The following is a 23,840-nucleotide window of genomic DNA, read 5'->3' as shown; positions in this document are numbered from 1 at the left end:
TCAGCCTGCTATGTTTAAACCACTTCATTTAAGGCAAGGTGGGTGTAGTCAATTAAAAACATAGAGCGCACTTAGGATTTTGCTAGAATATATTTCACATCCGACTGTTTTATCTTGTGCAAATTGAGACACTCCCAAGGTCCACTGAAGACTATTCTGCAGAAGTCAGTGCCATTATTCCACAATTATGTTTGGTGTTATTTTAGTGTAAATTTTGCAAAGTGTTGCTGTACTTCACATATTCACAGAAATAGAAAAAAAGAAAATGATTTCTTATAGGACACTTCACTAAAATTGCAAAGGAAATCAGACATATTCAAAGTGACCATCTCAACGATATCAACAGTCTTAATAATGTTGCTTCCTCCCTGCTAAAACAAGATCAGCACAGCACATGTCTTCTTTCTATTATTTGGGCTGCTTGCAGGTGTTGCCACCACTCACCATATGCTCAGAGGCACGTTACCCAATTCTTCCAAGCTACACAGGAAGTGGATTGGACTGTGAAAGACCAACCCAAATTGTGTTTGCATTTTGACCAATTTGTAGGGCAGTACGATATCTCAGAGAGGAGTTCATGTCTCCTGCTCCCCTGGTGCATTCACTATAGCTGCCCAGTTTCCCTGCTTTTTAAAGTTTGATAGATATAGCTGTGGGCTGTAGGCAAGTGAATTTCCTTGCTTTTTAATCCGGGAGGTAAGAAATGGGATCCTGTGCAAGTTTGCTGAGAAGGAATTGATTATTTGCATGCTTATTGAGTTCATTGGGATTTACTCCCCTTCAATCATGCTTAGGATAGGTGAAACTGACCACATAGGATGGGGAGGGGAGGAGGAGGGAGGGGAGGATTGGGAGGGGAGCAGGCAGGAGGGGAAGGGGTGAAGGACAGGTTTGATCATTTGCATGTTTATTGAATTAAGTGCAATTTACTCCCGTGCAATCATGCTTAGGATAGGTAAAACTGCCCGGGGGGGAAGGAGGGAGGGAAGGCTGGAGTGGGCAGGGGAGGAGGAAGAAGGAAGGGGAGGAGGAAGAGAGAGGAGAGAGGAAGGAGGGGGAAAGCAGGTCTGATCATTTGCATGCTTATTGAATTCAATGGGACTTACTCCTATGCAATCTTGGTTAGGATAGGAAAAACTGACCATGGGGGAGGAGGAAGGGGAGTGGGAAGGGAAAGAAGCATATTGGAGGGGGGCAAAGGAAGGGGGAGGGAGGGCAGGTTGCATGCTTATAGAGTTCAATGGTATTTACTTCCATGCAATCATGCTTAAGATAGGTAAAACTGACCATGGGGAGGAGGGAAGAGGAGGGGGAAGGGGAAGGAGGAGATTAGAAGGGGATGGAGGGGGATGGGGAGGGAGGGGCAAAGGAAGGGGAGGAAAGGGGCAACAGGGAGGGGATAGGAGGGAGAATGAAGGGAAGGTTTGATCATTTGCATATTTTTTGAGTTCAATGGGATTTATTTCTATGCAATCATGTTTGAAAATGGAAATGGACTGCCTTCAAGTCAATCCCAACTTACGGCAACCCTATGAATAGGGTTTTCATGGTAAACAGTATTCAGAGGTGGTTTTACCATTGCCTTCCTCTGAGGTGAGAGGCAGTGACTGGCCAAAGGTCACCCAGGGAGCTTCATGGCTGTGTGGGGATTCGAACCCAGGTAATAGTCCAACACTGACCAAGGGAAGGGGCAAGGAGGGGAGGGGGAGGAGAATGGGTGGGTGAGCACTGGGCAGAAGGGAAGCCCCTTTCCTTTCCAAAAGGAAATCATTGTGAACAGTATCATTCTTTTTCAGGCTTTCCCCTACGTTTTTATTCTACAGCAGGCACATGTAGCCTCCCACCCAAATTTAAACCAAAGCTTTCCCTGGCCACATCCACACCAGGCCTTTATTTCACTTTGGACAGTCATGGCTTCTCTCAAAGAATCCTGGGAAGTGTAGTTAGTGAAGGGTGCTGAGAGTTGCTAGGAGATGCCCTGTTCTCCTCACAGACCTTCAATCTTAGTGGGTGACTGTTAAACCAGTCTGACCGCTGGAGCTCAGGAGTCTCCTCTCAGCACCCTTCACAAACTACACTTCCCAGGATTCTCTGAGGGAAGCCATGACTGTCTCACGTGAAATCAAAGTCTGGTGTGGGTGTGGCCCCCTGATTAGCCAAGCCCAGCAGCTGTGAGGCTTTTAGAACACTGACAGTTGGTCCTTACTGAGCATGCACACCCTTATCATTGGCTTCCAGCCAAAATTTCTTAAATTAATTAAAAATCAGCCAGGCATTTATTTAACTTTTAAACTGCAGAAGATGAAGATCAGAGTATGGGGCAAGGTCAGTATTAGGATTACAGGTACTTTGTGAACATGGCTGATTTTTAATGAATTTCAACAGATTATGAGAACTCTCAGGGGGGAAAGTCCAAAAGTGTTCTGGGTTTTTTTCCTCTCTTTTTAGACTTTGAACTCTCTGTTCTCTCTGACTGTTTTATGTATCACCATGAACATTGAGAGGGTTGTTAAGCAAGCATTTCTGAGTTCAGGACTATAAGTTTTGTAAGGTTTTGTTTTGCAATGAGCTTATGGGAAGCATCGGAATGGCATGGGGGTATTTTCAATTTAACATTGCGGAATGTGAAAAATCCATGCTGGCTATAGTATACAGCCACTCTCGTGGCTGTATAATGTAAAGGGATCCAGTAAAACAGTAAGGCTTATTGAAGGCAGAGCTAACATTATAACTGTCAAGAATAGCTAAGGTTAGGCTAAGGGTGACCAAAGTAAAATGGTTCAGCCAGAAAGAATTGGGAGGGGGGGGTTGCAAAGATCCTTGGAATGCTTAGTGCTGGGAAAATTAAGGCATTTTGTACAACCAGCTGCAGAATGTTATTTTATGGGGGAGGCAGCTGAGCCTTATCTGCTTCCTGATATCAAAGTCAGGAGGTTTGAGTGCTGTAAATCAGAGTCTGGAAGGTGTGAGCTTTATAGGCTATTCCATCACCATAAAGGAGGTGCCTGGATTGGGTCAAAGAGAAGGTGCCTGGATTGGCTAATTGGTCCTCTTGCTGTTGCCAGCAAAACCCCATAAAAAGAAGGGCGATTGTTCAGTTAGTCTTTCCTTTTTCTTTCATGTCTTATGGACATTCTGTGGTATGTGGTGCCTCAGGGAATCAGGCTCTTCTACTTGTTGAAGTGAGTATTAGCTAGGGTAGTAAACTTTGTTGTTTTCTTGTCTGTTGAACCTCTCACTGTGTTTATGTAAGTGTTGACTATGCCTAATCCTGTTGGAGGTGACTAGGCTTAGAGGACTTTGTATGCTGCTCTTTTTATATGCACCCTTATATTCCTTAATAAACTATCTCTTATTACTTGGTGTGTGCTACTTTGGGGCTTTGTCTCTAAATGCAGTCCTTGACTATGATGCTACTGATTACTGATTATTCCAGGATTATTGCTCCATGGCAAGAAGTGTAATCGTATATCTTGTTCTTGGAGGGGATTTTGTTATCTTTGTGGGTGCTCCGAGTTCCTCTTACTCAGAGTGGAAAGCCAGGTAAAGTGGTGGTGGCAGTCTACCTACCTTACAGGGTTGGTGATGGTTGCAACTCCTTCCTGGTAAGGAGAGGCACGGGGAGTGTCTGCCCGGGAACAGTTGTCCAGGGGGTTGGGGACTACTCTTAGAAGCAAGGACCCTGGGGTCTTGAGGTCAAAGACTCTAGTGGGCTTTGATAATAACTTTATAATGTTAGCCTGGCACCATATCTGTTGTTTTTTCAGCATCTACTAAGACCTTCCTCTTCTAACAAGCCTTTTAAGTAGAGATCTTTCCCAGTCTGCATCTGTATTGGAATTGTTTTTTAAGATAAGATTTTCTATTATTTTATCACTTGTTACTTGTCACCCTGGGCTTTTGGGAGGAAAGTTTGGATATAAATTTGTTGATGATATATTGTCTTTGCTAGGTACTTCTCCTTTTTGGCTCGCTATTTCCTCTGTACATACTCATGCCCATTTCTCTTCATTTTCTAGTACATGTAGGTATGCATTTTTTAAATTTATTATGAGAGAATGTGATATACAGAACACCAAACCAGTGACTTCAGCTGGTTTTGGAAAGTCAGTGTAGCATATAAAACCAATAGGGCTTGTGCCCAGGGGAATCACCAATGGAATGTTGTCTTTGTTTGGAACCATCAGTTTAAGCCTCTCATGTTCCATTGTCTTCAGCATCTATTCCCATAGCCTGCAACATCTTTGAAAAAAAAATAGATATGGACTGCCTTCAAGTTGATCCTGACTTATGGGCGGCCCTATGAATAGGGTTTTCATGGTAAGCGGTATTCAGAGGTGGTTTACCATTGTCTTCCTCTGAGGCTGAGAGGCAGTGACTGGCCCAAGGTCACCCAGTGAGCTTCATGGCTATGTGGGGATTCGAACCCTGGTCTCCCAGGCTGTAGTCTGACACCTTAACCACTACACCACACTGCTCTCTACAACATCTTTAGCGTTGTACAATCATTAGGTCTTCATGAATACTAAGTTGAAAAATAGTGTTCTGCACAAAAATGATGTGGGAGTGATATGAATCAATATTGCAAAGCATACTTTTCTTAAACAATGTGCTGGAGACTTCATGATAGGAAACTGAAATTTTAAAATTAACCATTCTAATGCCAAAGAGATCGTCTTGATATAAAGTGGGGGTGGGGAACCTCAGGGGCCAAATCCAGCCCTGTCTAACCTGCCCCAGAGATTCTCCCCAGACCACTCCACTCACTAGCCCCTGATCTGTTCCCTTTTCAAGTGCTTTAACTTGAAAGCACCCAGCTGAAATGTGTTCTTGAACTGTGATAATATAATTTGTGTGCCTTGATGGAGGATGGACAGATGTGAATGGTGTGTAGAAACCCCTGCCTATTGAATGGCTGGAATGTTACCTACTGAACAAAGATGTGTCACATCTGCCACACCCACTTTTACCTCTGGCTATGCCCACCACTACATAATGCTCTCAGAAAGTTGCCAACAAAGGAACAAGGCCCTTGGTCTGAAAGATTCCCCAACCCAATGTAGCAGTAGTAGTAACTGAATTTCTGACCTGCCTTTCATCAGAGGTCCCAGGGTAGGATACAACAATTGTTTTAAAAACATTAAAATCAGTTAAAACAATTAGCAATCAGAAGAATAGGGTGGGTCCCAATATATATATATCAGCTGCCAAAGGGTAAGGAGGTGAGTCTTCAGCATAAGACAAAAGCTCTACAGTGAAACATTCCACACATACACCCCACAATGTAGCATAAAAAGCAGCTAAAATGAATATGATATGATCTTAAATTCTGGGAACAAGAACATAAGAATAGCCTGCTGGATCAGGTGAATGGCCCATCTAGTAATTGAGGCTCTTCTCAGCAACTAACACTCTCCCCTTTCATGCTTATTGGATCCTAGGGATATCTGTTGTTGTGGGAGAAGGCATTAACAAGGATCTCATTCTCAACCCAGCAGCAAAAGGGGGGGCTTGGCTATGACTAACATGAAGGGACCGTGCACTTCTGAATTTGTCACTATACGACTGCTTCCAACATTCCGTTTCCTTGGATGTCCATAGGTTCTAGTAGTATGAGAGAGGGAGATAAACTTTTCTCCATCCGGGGAGAAGGGGGAGGGAAGGGTAGAAATTGGGTGGATGGGCATCGGGCAGAGGGAAAGCTCCTTTCCTTTCCAAAAGGAAAACATTGTGAACAGTATCATTTTTCAGGGTATCCCCAAAGGTTTTATTCTACAGTAGACACATGTAGTCTCCCACCCAAATTTAAACCAAAGCTGACCCTTATTAGCCACCCCTAACAGCAGTTAGTCCAGTTTTTAGAACACTGACAGTTGGTTCTTATTGAGCATGCCCTGAGCTATCATAGGCGCCAATGTTATTTTTCTTAAATTAATTAAAAATCAGCCATGCATTTTTTAAAAACTTTTAAACTGTGGAAGATGAAGGTAAAAGCATGGGGCAAGGTTAGTAACAGGATTACAGGTACTCTATGAATATGTCTCAACAAATTATGAGACCACTGACAGAAAACCACTGGGCTCCTGGACTCCTGCTGGGAGGAAGGGCAGGATATAAATCAAATAATAAATAAATAAATAAGTTCACCAGGAGTCTGGATTTTTTTTACTCCTGTTTTAGACTTTAAACCAGCCTTTCCCAACCAGTGTGCCTCCAGATATTGTTGGACCACAACTCCCATATTTCCTGGCCATTGGCAATGCTGGCTGAGGCTGATGGGAGTTGTGGTCCAACAACATCTGGAGGCACACTGGTTGGGAAAGGCTGCTTTAAACTGTGGATTTTCTCTGAGTGTTTTGTGTATCGCCATGAAAACGTAGAGGGTTGTTAAGCAAGTGTTTCTGAGTTTAGGACTATAAATATTTTGAAATTATCTTATGGGAAGCAACAGAATGGCATGGGTTTTTTTTCTCAATTCAACAGGGCAGAACATTAAAAATCCATGCTAATTATAGCATACAGGCACTCAAGGTATGTCCCACTGGCTTTCTCCGTTCCACTAGGTTTCTGTTATGCTCACTATATCTATGCTGTCTTCTAAGACCAAGCACTCCAGTTCTCCCATCTTGGCTTGGAGGCTTCTAGCATTAGTGTATAAACACTTATATACAGTGTCTCTCTTTGAGTGTCTTTGGCACTTTTGGTTTGGCCTGTGGTCCTTTGGCCTCTCTAAATTGCTATCCTGTGGCCCTGCCTTCACAATGCCTAGTTATGGGTCTACCCCATATAAACTATCATCATTTTTTTTTGTCTTTGTCCCAGGCGGGAGATTTCTTCCAAACCAGAACCTCCTCAGCTCCTGTTGGCTCTCCCGCCTCAATCAGTTTGAAAGCTGCTCTGCCACCTTTTTGATTTTAAGTGCCAGATGTCTCATTCCATCCTGGCTCAAGTGGAGCCCATCCCTTCTCTACTGGCTCAGCATGTCCCAAAATGTTCTCCAGCGCCTAACAAATCCAAATCTCTCCTCCCAATAGCTGTGTTTAGAGCTCCTCCATTTATCTTTTAATCACTTTTTTTAACACCTTTTGAACATCTTTTCCAACATCTTTTAAGCACTTTAAACATCTGTGGGCTCGCGTGGGACTGTATAGGTGAGCGAATGTTTTTTCCTCCCTAATGATGCTACCCACCCTTCTTGCCCTTGTAATCTTGGCGCGGTGATTGAGGTGTGGGCGGCAACCGCAAGAACTGAGAGACCCAGTAATTGTAGCTGGGGGATGGAAGTGGTTTCTTACCTTCTCCTCTGCTGATGTTGCTGCGCTCCTCGTTGTGACCAGTGCCTTCTTGCTGCCGCCGTTGCAGCTGTGCTTTCCGCCGCGGCTTGCGTTGGCTCTGCCGGTGCCGCGGCTGCTGTGGTCTGGGGTTTTCGCTACAGCCTGTGCTTTTCTGCCACCTCCTCCGTCACTTTCGCCGCTGCTGCTGTTGTGCTGAGGCCATTGCTACGTTCTTCGCTGCGGCTTGGGTCGTCTTGTCGCCCGTCGTTGCTGTGGCCGGTGCTCTTCAGGTGGCCTGTGCCTTCCCCACCTCCCGTCGTGGTCTGTGCCTCCCCATCGTCGCCGTTGTGCCCCTCGGAGCAGCGGCTGTGTCATCTTACCGCTGCTGCTGCAGCTGTGCCCTGTGCTTCTCCTCGCGGCTTGTGCTTTCTGCCGCTGCTGTGGCCTATGTCCTCCGCCGCGGTTCATGTTGGTTTGCTGCCCCGCCGCCGCCGCTGCGGCCTGTGCTCCTCGCTGTGGCTGGTGCATTTCCATCGCCGCTGTTGCGGCCTGCGCTCTCCGCCGAGGCCCGCGCCTCTTTGTCGCCGCCGCCGCTTGATTGCCTCCGAGGGCGGTGTTTTTTGGCGGTTGTGGGGCACCTTTGTTCAGGTGAGAGAGTGGCTGGTGGCCGGTGTGGTGCGACAGGTGTATTCACATTGCCCGCTGTGTTCTCGGCATTCTGGCCATAGTGGAGAGAGGGGAGAGGCTGTGGCAGTAGCGATTGGTTCGATGTGCTCTCCATTGGCCACGATAGCGGAACAGGACTCAAGACCAAGGAGGATAACAAGGCGTTCTGGCTGCTTTGGCCACGACGGGAGACAAGAAGAAGAGGTCCAGCGACTGCGGGCGAGCTGACCCAACTTTATTTTGGGACAAGAAAGACGTGGGCAATTTCTAACATTTTTATTGGGTGAGGGGCCTGCCTGATCGGCAGACGGGGAGGAGGACATGTGCAGGCCAGAGGGGAGTACTGTGAGAGGGGTGGGGAGCCATGACATTACAAGGCTAGGCGGCAGATCCTGGAGAGGTGTGGGTGGCAGGCCATGCCAGTATAGGGGAACAAGGGATAGATGCATTATACCCATCCCCTGTTCCGGGCCTGTCCACAACCAGAAGATAACTGGGGGATGTAAGACTCCATCCAATCTTTGACTGCTGTTGTGTAACGCCAGGTCTGTAGTTCAGAAAACATCGCTCATCCATGATCTTATCCTGGATGAGAACGCAGACCTGCTTTGTATTATGGAGACCTGGCTGGATGAGGCCTCAGCTCCCATACTTGAGGCCATGTGCCCAGCAGGTTTCCAATACGCACAGCAGCCGAAGATCGGTAGGCGGGGAGGGAGAGTGGCAGTTATCTATCAGGAGTCCTTGGTTTTCACCAGACCTCCTCTCCACGAGACCAAGTTTGTTGATTGTATGTACTGGAGGTTGGGACCAAAGGGCAGTTTAGGGATTCTGCTTGTGTACCACCCACCCCGCTGTACGGCAGACTCCCTGACCGAGGGGCTCGAGGTGGTCTCGGGTGTGCGGTTGTTCTCCCCAAACTTATTAGTTTTGGGGGATTTCAACGTGCACGCTGAGACCACTCTCACTGGAGCCCCTCGGGATTTCATTGAAACCATGACTTCTTGGGAACTGCACCTAAGTAATATGGGTCCCACCCATGTAGCCGGTCATACTATTGACCTTGTGTTTGTCTCGGGAGAGGAGGGAAGTGTTCTGAAAATGGGGACTGTTTCTTCTAACCCCGTGTCATGGTCAGATCACTACCTGGTGAATATGGATCTCTCAATGCCACATACCCTCCGCAGGGGACAAGGACCTATTAGGATGGTCCGCCCCAGATGCCTGATGGAGCCTAAGGGATTCCTGAATGTGCTGGGTGATTTCGAGCTGACTGAAGGACGCCCGGTCGAGACCCTGGTGATGGAGTGGAATAGGGAGATCACTAGGGCGATAGACCAGGTGGCCCCGAAACGTCCTCTCCCCCTGAATAGAACTCAGACTGCACCCTGGTATACACCACGGTTACGCGGTCTGAGACAGGAGGTGAGATGACTAGAACGCCGGTGGCGGAAATCTCGCGCTGAAGACCATCGGACACTGGTTAGAGCGGCTATAGCAGCCTACCAGCTGGCAACAAAGACAGCAAAGAGGCAATTCTTTGCTGCCTCTATTGCGTCGGCAGAGTGCTGTCCCAGGAGGTTGTTCCAAGTGGTCCGAAGCCTGGTCGGTCCAGTTGCTCAGGAACCTATGGAGCATTCTAAAGCCTCCTGTGACACATTTGCTAAACACTTTGCCGATAAAATCGATCATCTGAAGAGCATGATTCCGCACGCCGTGGTTACAGGTAGTGGTCCAGAGTCGGCCAGTTGCATTCCGGTCTGCTGGGATCGGTTTCAGCCTCTTCTCTATGTGGAAGTGGACAAGGTGTTCTCTACTGTGAAGCCAACCACTTGCTTGCTTGATCCTTGCCCTTTGTGGCTCGTTATGAGCTGCAAAGAGAGACTGGGCAAAGGGATCAAGGCAGTGGTAAATGCATCCTTGGAAGAGGGTGCAATGCCATCAGCCCTCAAGGAGGCAGTGATAAAGCCCATCTTGAAAAAGTCCTCCTTGGATCCCCAAGAGTTGAACAACTTCCGCCCAGTCTCTAATTTACCATTCTTGGGCAAGGTGATTGAGCAAGTGGTGGCTAAACAGTTACAGACACAGTTGGATGAAGCAGATTACTTAGATCCTTTCCAATCGGGCTTCAGGACTGGACACGGAACTGAAACAGCCTTGGTCGCTCTGGTGGATGATATGAGTAGGGCGTTGGATAGGGGAGAATACACATTCCTCGTCCTCCTGGATCTCTCAGCGGCTTTCGTTACCGTTGACCACAGTATCCTTTTAAACCGCCTGGAGGGATTGGGAATAGGGGGCACTGTTTTACGGTGGTTCCATTCCTATCTCTCCGGTAGACATCAACGGGTAGCACTGGGGGATGAGGTTTCAGACCCTTGGCCTCTCAATTGTGGAGTGCCACAGGGTTCTATCCTCTCCCCCATGCTATTCAACATCTATGTGAAACCGCTGGGAGCCATCATCAGGAGTTTTGGGTTGCAGTGTCACCAATATGCGGATGACACTCAGCTCTATCTCTCATTTAAGTCCTCACCAGAGTTGGCTGTGAATACCTTGTCCAAATGCCTGGAGTCCGTAAGTGGATGGATGGGAGAGAACAGGCTGAAGCTAAACCCCGACAAGACCGAGGTGTTGCTCGTGGGTGATAAGAGAAGGTTGGGAAATTTAGACTTGGTGCTTAATGGGGTGAGATTACCCCTGAAGGACCAGGTCCGCAGCCTCGGGGTCATTCTTGATTCCCAGCTGTCCATGGAGGCTCAGGTTTTGGAAGTGAGCTGGGCAGCTTGGTATCAATTACATCTGGTACAGAGGCTGCAACCCTACCTTCCTGTACATCTGCTCCCACGAGTGATACATGCCCTGGTCTCCTCTTGCTTAGACTACTGTAATGCGCTCTACGTGGGGTTACCCTTGAAAACGGTCTGGAAATTGCAGCTGGTACAGAATGCGGCGGCACGCTTGATAAAGCAGAGCCGTTGCCGGGATCATATCACCCCAGTGTTGGTAGATCTACACTGGTTACCAGTTGTTTACCAGGCCCAATTCAAGGTGTTGGTACTGACCTTTAAAACCCAATACGGTTTCGGCCCAGTTTATCTGAAGGTACGCCTCCAGTATCACCAATTATGCCGCCAAACAAGATCAGTCTCACAAGACCTTCTCTCGGTCCCACCGGTTAAAATAGCTAGGCTGGTGCAGACCAGAGAGAGGGCATTTTTGATCGTGGCCCCCACCCTCTGGAACTCGCTTCCTTTTGACCTTCGACATGCCTCCTCCCTGGTGGCTTTTCGCCGAGCCTTAAAGACCTGGCTATTCAGGCAGGCCTATGGGATTTCTGGGGCGGACTAGATTTTATAGTGTATTAATTGAAAGATGGTTTTAGATGAATTGATGTTGATGTTGTGATTTGTTGATTGTATATTGTTTTATATTGTATCTTGTATTGCTGTACGTCGCCCAGAGTGTCCGTTAATTCAGACAGATGGGCGACTAACAAATAAAATTTTATTATTTTATTATTATTATTATTATATTTTATCATCCATTTCTGCCATCTCTGTTATCTTTTCGGCACCTATTGAAGACCTTCCTCTTTCAACAAGCCTTTTAAGTTGAGACCTTATTCCAGTCTGCCTCTGTATTGGAATTGCTTTTTAATATCTTTTTAAACCTTTTTTTTTTAAAAAAAACACAATATGTTTTTAACCTTTTTTTAAAGATGTCTTGGAAGCTTTATAAAAACATGTTTTTAAAGAAGTTTTGTTTTAATGTATTTTGAAGTCTGTTTTTATGAAGTTTTAAAGTGTTTTTAGTGCTTTTGTTTGCTGCCCTGGGCTCCTGCTGGGAGGAAGGGCGGGATATAAATCAAATAATAAATAAATAAATCCACCCACTGAGATTACAAAGCTGTGCCTGTCTAGCAGGCCCTGCATGCGGAACCAGTAGCATTTCAGATCAAGCTAGCATCGTTCGTCACAGTCTAAATTTTCCTTCCAGGATCTTACAACGTCATTTCCCCATGTCATTGCTGCCAACATGTACCATGACTACTGACTCCTCCCTAGCACTTTCTACCAAGCTATCAAGTTGATGGGCACCATCCACAACTTTCATGCCAGACAGGCAAATCTGTGGTCTGCACACCCATCACAGACCCCACTGTCTGTGCTTGTAATGATTTAATCGTACACACACCCTGGAGAAGTATCCTCAGCATGTTGTTATGTGCCTCCAAGTCGATTACGACTTATGGCAACCCTATGAATCAGTGACCTCCAAGAGCATCTGTCATGAACCACCCTGTTCAGATATACTCTGTTCATAGGGTTTTCGTGGTAAGAGGTATTCAGAGGTGGTTTACCATTGCCTTCCTCTGACTTTGGATGCATCTTAGTCTGGTGTTTCAGCTTTGACCATTCCCCCTTGGGTGCTCCTGCTAGGAGTCTAGCCTCTTGGTCTAGACTCCTGACGGCATTGCTTTCAGCTTCTTCAACACACTCAAATCCCCTCACCACGTTAAGGTGTGCATCTGAATGGGAGGTCCTCAGCATGAGAGGATATCTACTCATCCTCCAAGGAATGGGTCCCTTTTATTTATTTATTTATTTTATTTATTTATTTATTTAATTACGCTTTTAAACCGCTCTATAGCAACGAGCTCTCAGGGCGGTGTACAGCAAAATAAAACCACATTTAAAAAACGAACAAGTGTGGATTAAAACATACAATATAAAACATATTTAAACAAAATTAAAATGCGAATAAAATAAAAACACAATTACAGTTAAGTTTAAAATAAAATTAAATTTAAGTTTAAAAGTTTAAAATGCCTGGGCGTAGAGGTAGGTTTTTACCTGGCGCCGAAAAGATAACAAGGAAGGCGCCAGGCGTATCTCATCTGGGAGGGCATTCCATAATTCGGGGGCCACCACTGAAAAGGCCCTAGATCTAATTGTTGTTCTCCGGGCCTCCCTATGAGTTGGGACCCGGAGAAGGGCCTTAGATGTCGAGCGCAGTGAACGGGTAGGTACATAGCGAGAGAGGCGTTCCATCAGATATTGCGGTCCGATGCCGTTAAGGGCTTTATAGGTAAGAACCAACACTTTGAATCTGGCCCGGAAACATATAGGTAGCCAGTGCAGTTGGGCCAGAATAGGTGTTATATGGTCGAATTTCTTCGTCCCAGTAAGAACTCTGGCCGCAGCATTCTGCACTAGCTGAAGTTTCCGAATCGTCTTCAAAGGTAACCCTACGTAGAGTGCATTACAGTAATCCAATCTAGAGGTTACCAGAGCGTGAATAACTGAGGCGAGGTTCTCCCTGTCCAGATAGGGTCGTAGTTGGGCTACCAGCCGAAGCTGGTAGAACGCATTCCGTGCCACCGAGGCTACCTGAGCCTCAAGTGACAGGAGCGGATCTAATAAGACTCCCAAACTACGGACCTGCTCCTTTAGGGGGAGTGTAACCCCATCCAGAGCAGGTCTGACATCAACCATCTGGACAGAGTACCCCCCCACCAACAGCATCTCAGTCTTGTCAGGATTGAGTTTCAGTTTATTAGCTCTCATCCAGTCCATTATCGCGGCCAGGCAGCGGTTCAGTACATTGACAGCCTCACCTGAGGAAGATGAAAAGGAGAAGTAGAGTTGCGTATCATCAGCATATTGCTGAAAATGCACTCCAAAACTCCTGATGACCTCACCCAGCGGCTTCATATAGATATTAAAGAGCATGGGGGACAGAACTGAACCCTGCGGGACCCCATATTGGAGTACCCAGGGACTCGAGTAATGCTCCCCAAGCATCACCTTCTGGAGGCGATTCCCAAGATAGGAGTGCAGCCACTGCCAAGCAGTGCCTCCAATTCCCAAATCCGTGAGTCGCCCCAGAAGGATAGCATGGTTGATGGTATCAAAAGCCGCCGAGAGATCAAGGAGAACCAACAGAGTTACACTCCCTCTGTCTTTCTCCCGACAGAGGTCATCATACAGGGCGACCAAGGCTGTTTCTGTACCAAACCCCGGGCGAAAGCCCGATTGAAATGGGTCCAGATAATCAGTTTCATCCAAGAGAGCCTGGAGTTGGTGAGCGACCACGCGCTCTAGAACCTTGCCCAGAAATGGAACATTTGCTACCGGTCTATAGTTGTTAAAATTATCAGGGTCCAAGGAGGGCTTTTTTAGGAGCGGTCTCACCACTGCCTGTTTCAGGCAGAGTGGGACCACTCCCTCTCATAAAGAGGCATTAATCACCTCCTTGGCCCAACCGGCTGTTCCATTCCTGCTAGCTTTTATTAGCCATGAGGGGCAAGGGTCCAGAGCAGAAGTGGTCGCCCGCACCTGTCCAAGCACCTTGTCCACATCCTCGAGCTGTACCAACTGAAACTCATCCAATAAAACCGGACAAGACTGTGTTCTGGACACCTCATTAGATTCAACTGCTACAATATTGGAGTCAAGGTCCCGGCGGATGTTAGTGATCTTATCTTGGAAGTGCCTCGCAAACTCATTACAGCGGGCTATCGATGGTTGTATTGCATCCGGAGGACCAGAATGTAGAAGTCCCCGGACAACTTTATAAAGTTCCGCTGGGCGGTTACAAGATGACTGAATAGAGGCAGCAAAGTACTGCTTCTTTGCTGCCCTCACCGCCTTCACATAACGTTTGGTAGAGGCCTTCACAAGAGCATAATTACAGCCATCGGGAGTTCGCCTCCATTTGCACTCAAGCCGTCTCCTTTCTTGCTTCATCACTCTTAGCTCCGAGGTAAACCAAGGAGCCAATTGAGCTCTGCAACGGAGAGGGCGCACCGGGGCGATTGTGTCAACTGCCCGGGTCATTTCCGTATTCCACAGAGTGACCAGGGTTTCGACAGAATCGTCAGTTTTATCAGCCGGAAAATTCCCTAGAGCCCTTTGAAATCCCTCAGGATTCATTAGTCTCTGGGGACGGACCATCTTAATCGGTCCTCCACCCTTGCAGAGGGGAGAAGACAATGTGAGTCTAAATCTCAATAGGCGGTGATCTGTCCATGACAAAGGAATAGATGTAAAATTCCTCACTCCCAGATCACCATCCCCTAACCCAGTGGCAAAAATCAAGTCTAGAGTATGTCCTGACACATGCGTAGGGCCAGTAACAAATTGAGACAGCCCCATGGCTGTCATGGAGGTCATGAAGTCCTGAGCCGCTCCAGACAAAGCGGCCTCGGCATGGATGTTGAGATCCCCCAATACCAGAAGCTTGGGGGATCGCAACACCAAATCCGAGACCACCTCCGTCAGCTCAGTTAGGGAAGCTGTTGGGCGGCAGGGTGGACGGTACACCAACAGTATTCCAAGTCTGTCTCGCTGACCCAACGCAATGTGCAGACACTCCAGGCCATTAGCCACCTGGATAGGGTGCCTAACGAGAGGAATGGAACTTTTATAGACCACAGCGATTCCCCCTCCCTGACCCTCGGATCTACCCAGATGCTGGACCGAATATCCAGGTGGGCACAACTGGGAGAGATTAATACCTCCCAGATCGCTCACCCAGGTTTCGGTAATACATGCCAGATCGGCCGCCTCATCCATAATTAAATCATGGATGAGGGAGGTTTTATTATTTACCGATCTGGCATTAAGAAGCAGCAACTGGAGATCCGAGGGTTGGCTGATAAGACTACCAGCAATCCTCTGGGTGTGAGGAGGACCGGAACACGGCACAGCCACCAGTTGTCTGGGTCGAGTTCCCCTTAACTGGCATGTCTTCCTCACAGCGCCATACCTCCCATTACCCGTCACTGCGCTGATTGGGGCCCCCTCTGGTCCTCCCTCCCAGCACACTATCCTCTCGCCCAGGCACATAATAAAAATAAAATAAATAACAAAGCTCATATTTTATACACAATCACACACTCATTCATACAGCCACTCAAACATCCAAATAGCACAGCAGCAACAGCAATGTCCCAGCAGCCAGCGGGTCGCAACCGCGGCAGCCGCAACGGCAGGGGCTCAGGAGCGATGGAGCGACAATGCCCCCCAACCAAACAGCAGCATCAATGGCAGCAATCACAAAGGCTGTAAGGTCCAGGCGACAGCAACAATGATTAGCAGCGACGACAACAATCCCAAGACAGTTCAAGGGTGTCGGGACGAAGCAGTAGTAAAACAACACCCAGATCCGCAGCAGTCACAGCAACGGTGATGGCAACTCAGGCGGCAGGTCGCAGCAGCAGCAGCGGCAAGCGCCCAGCACTCGAAACTGCAGCAACAGCAGGAAGGCGACGTCCGGGTCCACGACGGCCGCACAATGATGACGGTCACCACAGTCATAGCGGCAACGACAGCGGAGCGCCCAAGCCCACAGCAGTCACGCCGAAATCCAGGGCGCGGAGCCGCGACGGCAGAGACTGCACAACAGCCCAGGGACACTCTGGCGAAAGCAGAAACAGAAGCCCCACACAACCAGAGGCAAAGATGGAACCAGGAGGCGACAACGGCCGAGACCAGCACACCAGGAGAGCAGCCACAAGCCAACACAAGCCGGGGAGGGACAAAAAGCTGAACACTCCCGCCGAAGAATGAACAAATGTCGGCAGCAGCAGCAGAGAGACAGCAGAGAGATAAAAGGCCGCTACCATCCCCGGACTCAATTAGCCGCAACACCCGGCTCCTACGGTTCCTGCGGTCCTCAGTTACCACGCCAAGATTGCAAAAGGGTGGGTGGAGGCGGTTGGAGAAAAAACATTCGCTCATCCCTTCTAAAGGATAACTTCCATCTTCCTCAGATAGATGCTATCCTTCCTTGAGGCCCTCATTCTCCATGATAGCAGGAGACTTATCATCCTTGGAGTGGGACACAGCTATAATATCCCCAAAGACCTCATCCACAAACCTTTCTGTAAACATGTTCCCGTAGAGCCAGGAGCAAATTGCACCAAGGACACACCCACAACTTCTGTCCAATAAGAAGATAGTCCTACATGTTACAGACAGTGGAAAACACTGGAAAGCCCCCACATCCCTGCTGGCTTCCTACCTGCATAATTGTTTTGGTAGTGTACTGAGTTAATTTATTGAAAGCTTATGTTTTGTTTAGGTCAGAAAATGGATGGGCACAGTGGGGTGTCCTGGCCTCCTCGCCCTGCTGCCAAATTCACCTTGACACTTTAACAGCTGGAGCTGAGACACTTTGTTAGCTGGAGGCTTCCTTTACCTCTTGGAGCAGGCTCCCTTGCTAGGCTGATCTAAATTTATGTGTGTGGCTGGTTCCTCCCAGTTGCTACTGCCAGCAAATGAGTTCAAGGAGTATGGCTTAAATCCTGCTCCCAGTCAGTTTAGCCCCCTGGGGATGGGGAATGAAGTGAACAAAGGTAGAATTCATAAAGATACATGCTTTGAGCATGAATTTTAGGTCTCGGCATCTTAAAGCAAAGTAATTCTAGCCTAGGTGTCTGAACTTAGATTTCAGATTTTGTTTAATTCACTGAATCTTGAAAATATAGAGCATAAATTTTACATATTAATACACTGATTGATTTTTTAATATTCATTTTATTATTCCAGTATAAGAAATGTTACTTGCTCAAATAGATAACTATATTATTATTGTATTCAGTCAAAACTGTGGTAGTCTTGATTAAGGCATACTTAGTGTGTGTGGCAGGCATTAGAGGTGTCCATCAATTGTGGGTGTTGCACAATCTTTCATATGTTATTGCTTCATTAATAAACATTAGTTAGGCTGTTGAAGTTTCCTTGGATAGTGGCAAGCTGCTGAACAGACTGAACTGAGAGATTAGGTTTGGGACATCATAAAATTCAATGAATTTGCCATATAGAGCAGGTCTGAATGAGTTCTCCTGTCACAAACTGCTCATGAGGGAGTTTGACCACCTCATTTTATACACACTATTGTAAATTCTGACTACAAATTATCCTCCTCTGTGGATACATGGTGAGCATAGAGAGGTTTTTCTCCTCTCATAATATTTGAATTCAGAGTAATTAAATGAAATGAGTTTGCATTAGATTCAGGACAGATAAAAAGAAATACTTCTTCACACAATTAATTCATGAAATTTGCTGCCACAAGATGTGATAACAACTACAGATTTAGATGCTTTTAAAAGGGAAATAGAGCCAGCTCAGCAATGGCAGGTGACAAAAGCTTGGGTGTATAGGTCAACAACACCCCCCAACTGTTCTTCCTGAGCCAGTCAACCATTCCTCTCTGTTGGAGGCAGAGCACTATGTGCTTCAAAAACTGACCTTTGCCCCACTAAGCTAGCCTGCTGGCCTCGCATGAAGTGGAGGATGCTGTCCTACTCCTCCGATAAGATGCCAAGTTGGCATCTGTACATGGAATGGGGGGGGCACATCCTGCCCTCCACCTCAGGCAGCAATATTTCTTGGACTGGCTCTGGGTAGATAGATTCATGGAGGGTAGTCAATCAGTGACTGTTAGTCATGATTGCTATATGAAATGTCCAGTTTAAGAGGCGATATGCTAGTAAATACCAGTTGCTGGGAGCAGCACTGAGAGAAAGCTGTTGCCTTCAAGCCTTGCTTTTGGGCTTCCTAGAGTCCTCTGGTTGGCCACTGTGGGAAACAGGATCCTGAACTAGACCAACCTCTGGTCTGATCCATCAGGTTTCTTCCTTTGTGTCATACAGTTCTGCTGAGTTGCCAGCACACCCCTGTAAACAATTTGTACCCAAAAGTAAGGATTCATTTACAGTGGTGCTTAGAAAAGTACATTCTATGGCAAGTCTGTAACCACCCCCTGCCTCTCCTGGAATGTCTGTCCAACCTCTCAGTAATGAGAAGTAATGTTACTGAGTAGCACCTACACTAAAGTGTTTAACCAAAAAGAGCATTTCATTGATATAAAGCAGAAAGTAATGCATAATCAAAATATGTAGTTTGGGTGGATAAATCTTCTTACTTCTCTATTCTGGCTCAACACGTAAATTTTGACAGAGCCAGCTTGTTATGTGCCTCCAAGTCGATTACGACTTATGGCCACCCTATGAATCAGCGACCTCCAATAGCATCTGTCGTGAACCACCCTGTTTAGATCTTGTAAGTTCAGGTCTGTGGCTTCCTTTATGGAATCAATCCATCTCTTGTTTGGCCTTCCGCTTTTTCTACCCCCTTCTGTTTTTCCCGGCATTATTGTCTTTTCTAGTGAATCATGTGCAGAGCCAGTACTCAAGACTTAAAAGATTGCTAAGCTAAGAAACAGCATGCTCACATCTCTGTAGGAAATATGACATAACAATTTCTCAAGATAAGCAGTCTGATACCCCTATACCCCATAGACAAAATGGTATTTTTTCACAATGGCATAGGGTGCAGAATTTCCCTTTGGGGCTCTTTGGGGTTAGGGCTTAATGGCAGTTGCAAATTTGGATTCAGCCAATGGATAAGCAGACTAGGAAGTTGGCTTTCCCAAGTTCATTTATTAGTTGTTGAAGACAACGAGATGAACAGCACTGTGCTTAGTTGTAACAGACTGTCCACTTGGGGAAGAAGGTTTTTTATTTTTTTAATGAAACAATGGGTGTGGCACAAGCTGCCTTGGGAACTTTTGCTGTTTTCAGGTATGTGATGACATCTGTGGCCTCTGATGGCATTTTTTAAAATGATATTTTAATTTTATTTTTTCATAGGTAAATGTAATGAAATGAAAAAATAAATCTAAAGAAAAACAGAAGATGCTTTTGTGCATTTTAATGTCAAATTTTACTTTATAAATATTTGGAGTACTTCCACATTGCAGTTTATTGTAGATTCAGCACTGCTTATGCATGTAAGTTTTGCACACAACTACATCCTCATCAAAATGCCATTCCATATTATTTTCCCATTTATTCCAGATTTATGTTTTCCATGGAAAATCTGATAGGTGCCAATAAGGGCCAATAAACTGAGTCTGAATCCTAGCAAGATGGAGGTGTTGTAGGTTGGTAGTTCCGGAGTTTGAATAATTGGTCAATTGCCTGTGCTTTGGCTTGGGTTGTACTCCCTCTGAAAGAGCAGGTTTGTAGTCTGGGGGTGCTTCTGGATCCATCTTTGTCGCTAGAGACCCAGGTGACCTCAGTGGCTAGGAGTGTCTTTTACCAGCTGCGGCTGGTAAGATAGCCGCAGCTGTTTCTGGACTAGGATAGTCTGACCACTGTTGTCCATGCACTGGTAACCTCCAGAGTGGATTACTGTAATGTTCTCTATGTGGGGTTGCCCTTGAGGTTGGTCCAGAAGCTGCGGCTGGTGCAACTGCTTTCTGCGGCAGGGTATCAGCAACATGTAACCCCACTGATGAAAAAATTGCACTGGCTGCCTATTAGCTACCGGGCTAAGTTCAAGCTTCTAGTATTGGTGTACTAAGCCCTATACAGCTTGGGACCAGGATACCTGAAAGATTGTTTTCCCCTTATATACCCAGTCGATCACTATGCTCTGCAGGTGAGGGTCTCCTGCAGATACCATCTTATCAGGAGATCCATTCTGTACAACGTAGGAGGAGGACCTTTAGTGTAGTGGCCCCTACCCTTTGGAATTCCATCCCCTTAAATATTCACTAATAGGCAAAAAACGTTGCGGTTTAAGAACGTACCTATAGCCCACAGCTATTTCTATCAAACTTTAAAAAGTAGGGAAATTGGGCAGCTATAGTGAATGCACCAGGGGAGCAGGAGACCTGACCTCCTGTCTGAGATACTGTACTGCCCTACAAAGTTGTCAAAATGCAAACACAATTTGGGTTGGTCTTTCACAGTCCAATCCACTTCCTGTGTAGCTTGCAAGAATTTGGTAACATGTGCCTCTGAGCATATGGTGAGTAGTGGCAACACTGCCATCTCCAAAGATAGAGAATTATATTTTTGTATGTTTGTTGGTGTTCTTCTTATTTTGCTTCTTTCCTGTGTTACTACTGTTTCTACAGAGAATCTAAACTAGAAAAGTTTATTTCCCTCATTATTTATCCTAGAAATCTGTGTCAAATTTATTTTTATTAATTTCAAAGCCTTTTTACTGGTCAGTGTCATATGATGGTGAAGACAGCATTTTTTGTGTTTCAAATTGGAGGTTATGTTCTATTTCTATTTTGGGTGCATTAACAGTGGAATCTGAAACTGCAGTTTGATGTAAAATCAGACTGATTCCAATATGTTGCTACTTCAGCAATGACTGTAGCTGTTAGAAAAAAGAGGATGCATGTTTTCATCCTGCTATGTTTAAACCACTTCATTTAAGGCAAGGTGGATGCAGTCAATTAAAAACATAGAGCACACCTAGAATTTTGCTAGAATATATTTCACATCCGACTGTTTTATCTTGTGCAAATTGAGACACCCGAGGTCCACTGAAGACTATTCTGCAGAAGTCAATGCCATTATTCCACAATTATGTTTGGTGTTATTTTAGTGTAAATTTTGCAAAGTGTTGCTGTACTTCACATATTCACAGAAATAGAAAAAAAGAAAATGATTTCTTATAGGACACTTCACTAAAATTGCAAAGGAAATCAGACATATTCAAAGTGACCATCTGAACTATATCAACTGTCTTAATAATGTTGCTTCCTCCCTGCTAAAACAAGATCAGCACAGCACATGTCTTCTTTCTATTATTTGGGCTGATTGCAGTTCAGGTCTCCTGCTTCCCTGGTGCATTCACTACAGCTGCCCAATTTCCCTGCTGACCGGGGAGGGGGAGGGAGGTCTGGAGTGGGCAGGGGAGGAGGAAGAAGTAAGAGGGGAGGGGAGGAGGAAGGGAGAGGAGAGGGGAAGGAGGGGAAATGCAGGTCTGATGATTTGCATCCTTACTGAGTTCAGTGGGATTTACTCCTATGCAATCTTGATTAGGATAGGAAAAACTGACCATGGGGGAGGGGGGAGGGAAAGGAGCGTATTGGATGGGGGGCAAAGGAAGGGGGAGGGGAGGGGAGGTTTGATTATTTGCATGCTTATAGAGTTCAATGGTATTTACTTCTGTGCAATCATGCTTAAGATAGGTAAAACTGACCATGGGGAGGAGGAAGAGGAGGGGGAAGGGGAAGGAGGGGATTGGAAAGGAATGGCCATGGGGAGGGAGGGGCAAAGGAAGGGAGAGGGAAGGGGCAAGAGGGAGGGGATAGGAGGGAGGATAAGGGAGGGAGGGTTTGATCATTTGCATACTTTTTGAGTTCAATGGGATTTATTTCTATGCAATCATGTTTGAAAATGGAAATGGACTGCCTTCAAGTCGATCCCCACTTATGGTGACCCTTTGAATAGGGTTTTCATGGTATTGAGGTGGTTTCACCATTGCCTTCCTCTGAGGCTGAGAGGCAGTGACTGGCCAAAGGTCACCCAGTCAGCTTCATGGCGCTGTGAGGATTCGAACCCTGGTCTCCCAGGTCATAGTCCAACACTGACCCAGGGAAGGGGCAGGGAGGGGAGGGGGAGGAGATTGGGTGGGAAGCCCTTTCCTTTCCAAAAGGAAAACATTGTGAACAGTATCGTTCTTTTTCAGGCTTTCCCCCATCTTTTTATTCTACAGCAGGCACATGTAGCCTCCCACCCAAAGTTAAACCAAAGCTTTCCCTGGCCACATCCACACCAGGCCTTTATTTCACTTTGGACAGTCATGGCTTCTCTCAAAGAATCCTGGGAAGTGTAGTTAGTGAAGGGTGCTGAGAGTTGCTAGGAGATGCCCTGATCCCCTCACAGACCTTCAATCAGAGTGGCTGACTGTTAAACCAGTCTGGCCGCTGGAGCTCTCTCAGTGGAACAGGAGTCTCCTCTCAGCACCCTTCACAAACTACACTTCCCAGGATTCTCTGAGGGAAGCCATGACTGTCTCAAATGAAATCAAAGTCTGTTGTGGGTGTGGGCCCCTGATTAGGCAAGCCAAGCAGCTGTGAGTCTGGCATTTAGAATGCTGACAGTTGGTTCTTACTGAGCATGCCCAGCGTTATCATAGCCTTCTAACCAAAATTTCTTAAATTAATTAAAAATCAGCCAGGCATTTTTTTAAACCTTTAAACTGCAGAAGATGAAAGACAGAGTATGGGGCAAGGTCAGTATTAGGATTATAGGTACTCTGTGAATATGGCTGATTTTTAATGAATTTCAATAGATTATGAGAACTCTCAGAGAAAAAAGTCCAAAAGCGCTCTGGGTTTTTTTTCTCTTTTTAGACTTTGAACTCTCGATTCTCTCTGACTGTTTTGTGTATCGTCATGAAAATTGAGACGGTTGTTAAGCAGAATTCTGAGTTCAGAACTATAAGTTTTGTAAGGTTTTGTTTTGAAATGAGCTTATGGGAAGCATCAGAATGGCATGGGGGTATTTTCAATTTAACATTGCAGAATATGAAAAACCCACCCTGGCTATAGTATACAGCCACTCTCTGTATAATTAGACAGGTGCCATCTCTGTTATCTTTTTGGCAACTTTCCCCTTTCAACAAGCCTTTTAAGTAGAGACCTTATCCCAGTCTGCGTCTCTGTTGGAATTGCTCTTTAAGATTTTTTTAAAGATGTTTTGTTTTAATATGTTCTGTTTTTATGATTTTTAGAGTGTTTTTAGTGCTTTTGTTTGCTCCCATGGACTCCTACTGGGCGGAAGGACAGGATATAAATCTAATAAATAAATAAAACAAGAACAGAAAAATGGTAGACGTAGTTTTGATAAGTGCATGTGGATGCTGCAAAAAACTTGCATGTGCAGCACCAAGTCCACAATAAACTGCTGTGTGGAAGTGCTCCAATTAAATTTTGGTATGCTAACCAAAGGAAGATTAAGGAGTATAGCTAGAAAGTGCAAACTAAATACTGATTTCTTACTGGATGTTACTTACTGCAGGTGGATCGAGCCATTTCATTGAAATCACTCTGGACCAAGTGCCATTGAAATCCTTA

The 23,840-nt window shown here is 46.0% G+C and overlaps 1 protein-coding gene across 1 annotated transcript in view; it reads left to right on the top strand.

The window, feature by feature from the left end:
- EPHA6 (EPH receptor A6) overlaps positions 1-23,840 on the top strand; it is a 786,690-nt gene that overhangs the window by 744,567 nt on the left and 18,283 nt on the right. The window lies entirely within an intron of this gene.

This window comes from Rhineura floridana, chromosome 5, assembly GCF_030035675.1.
Source record: "Rhineura floridana isolate rRhiFlo1 chromosome 5, rRhiFlo1.hap2, whole genome shotgun sequence".
Classification (NCBI taxonomy): Eukaryota; Metazoa; Chordata; class Lepidosauria; order Squamata; family Rhineuridae; genus Rhineura; species Rhineura floridana.
This window is presented reverse-complemented; position numbering and strand designations above follow the sequence as displayed.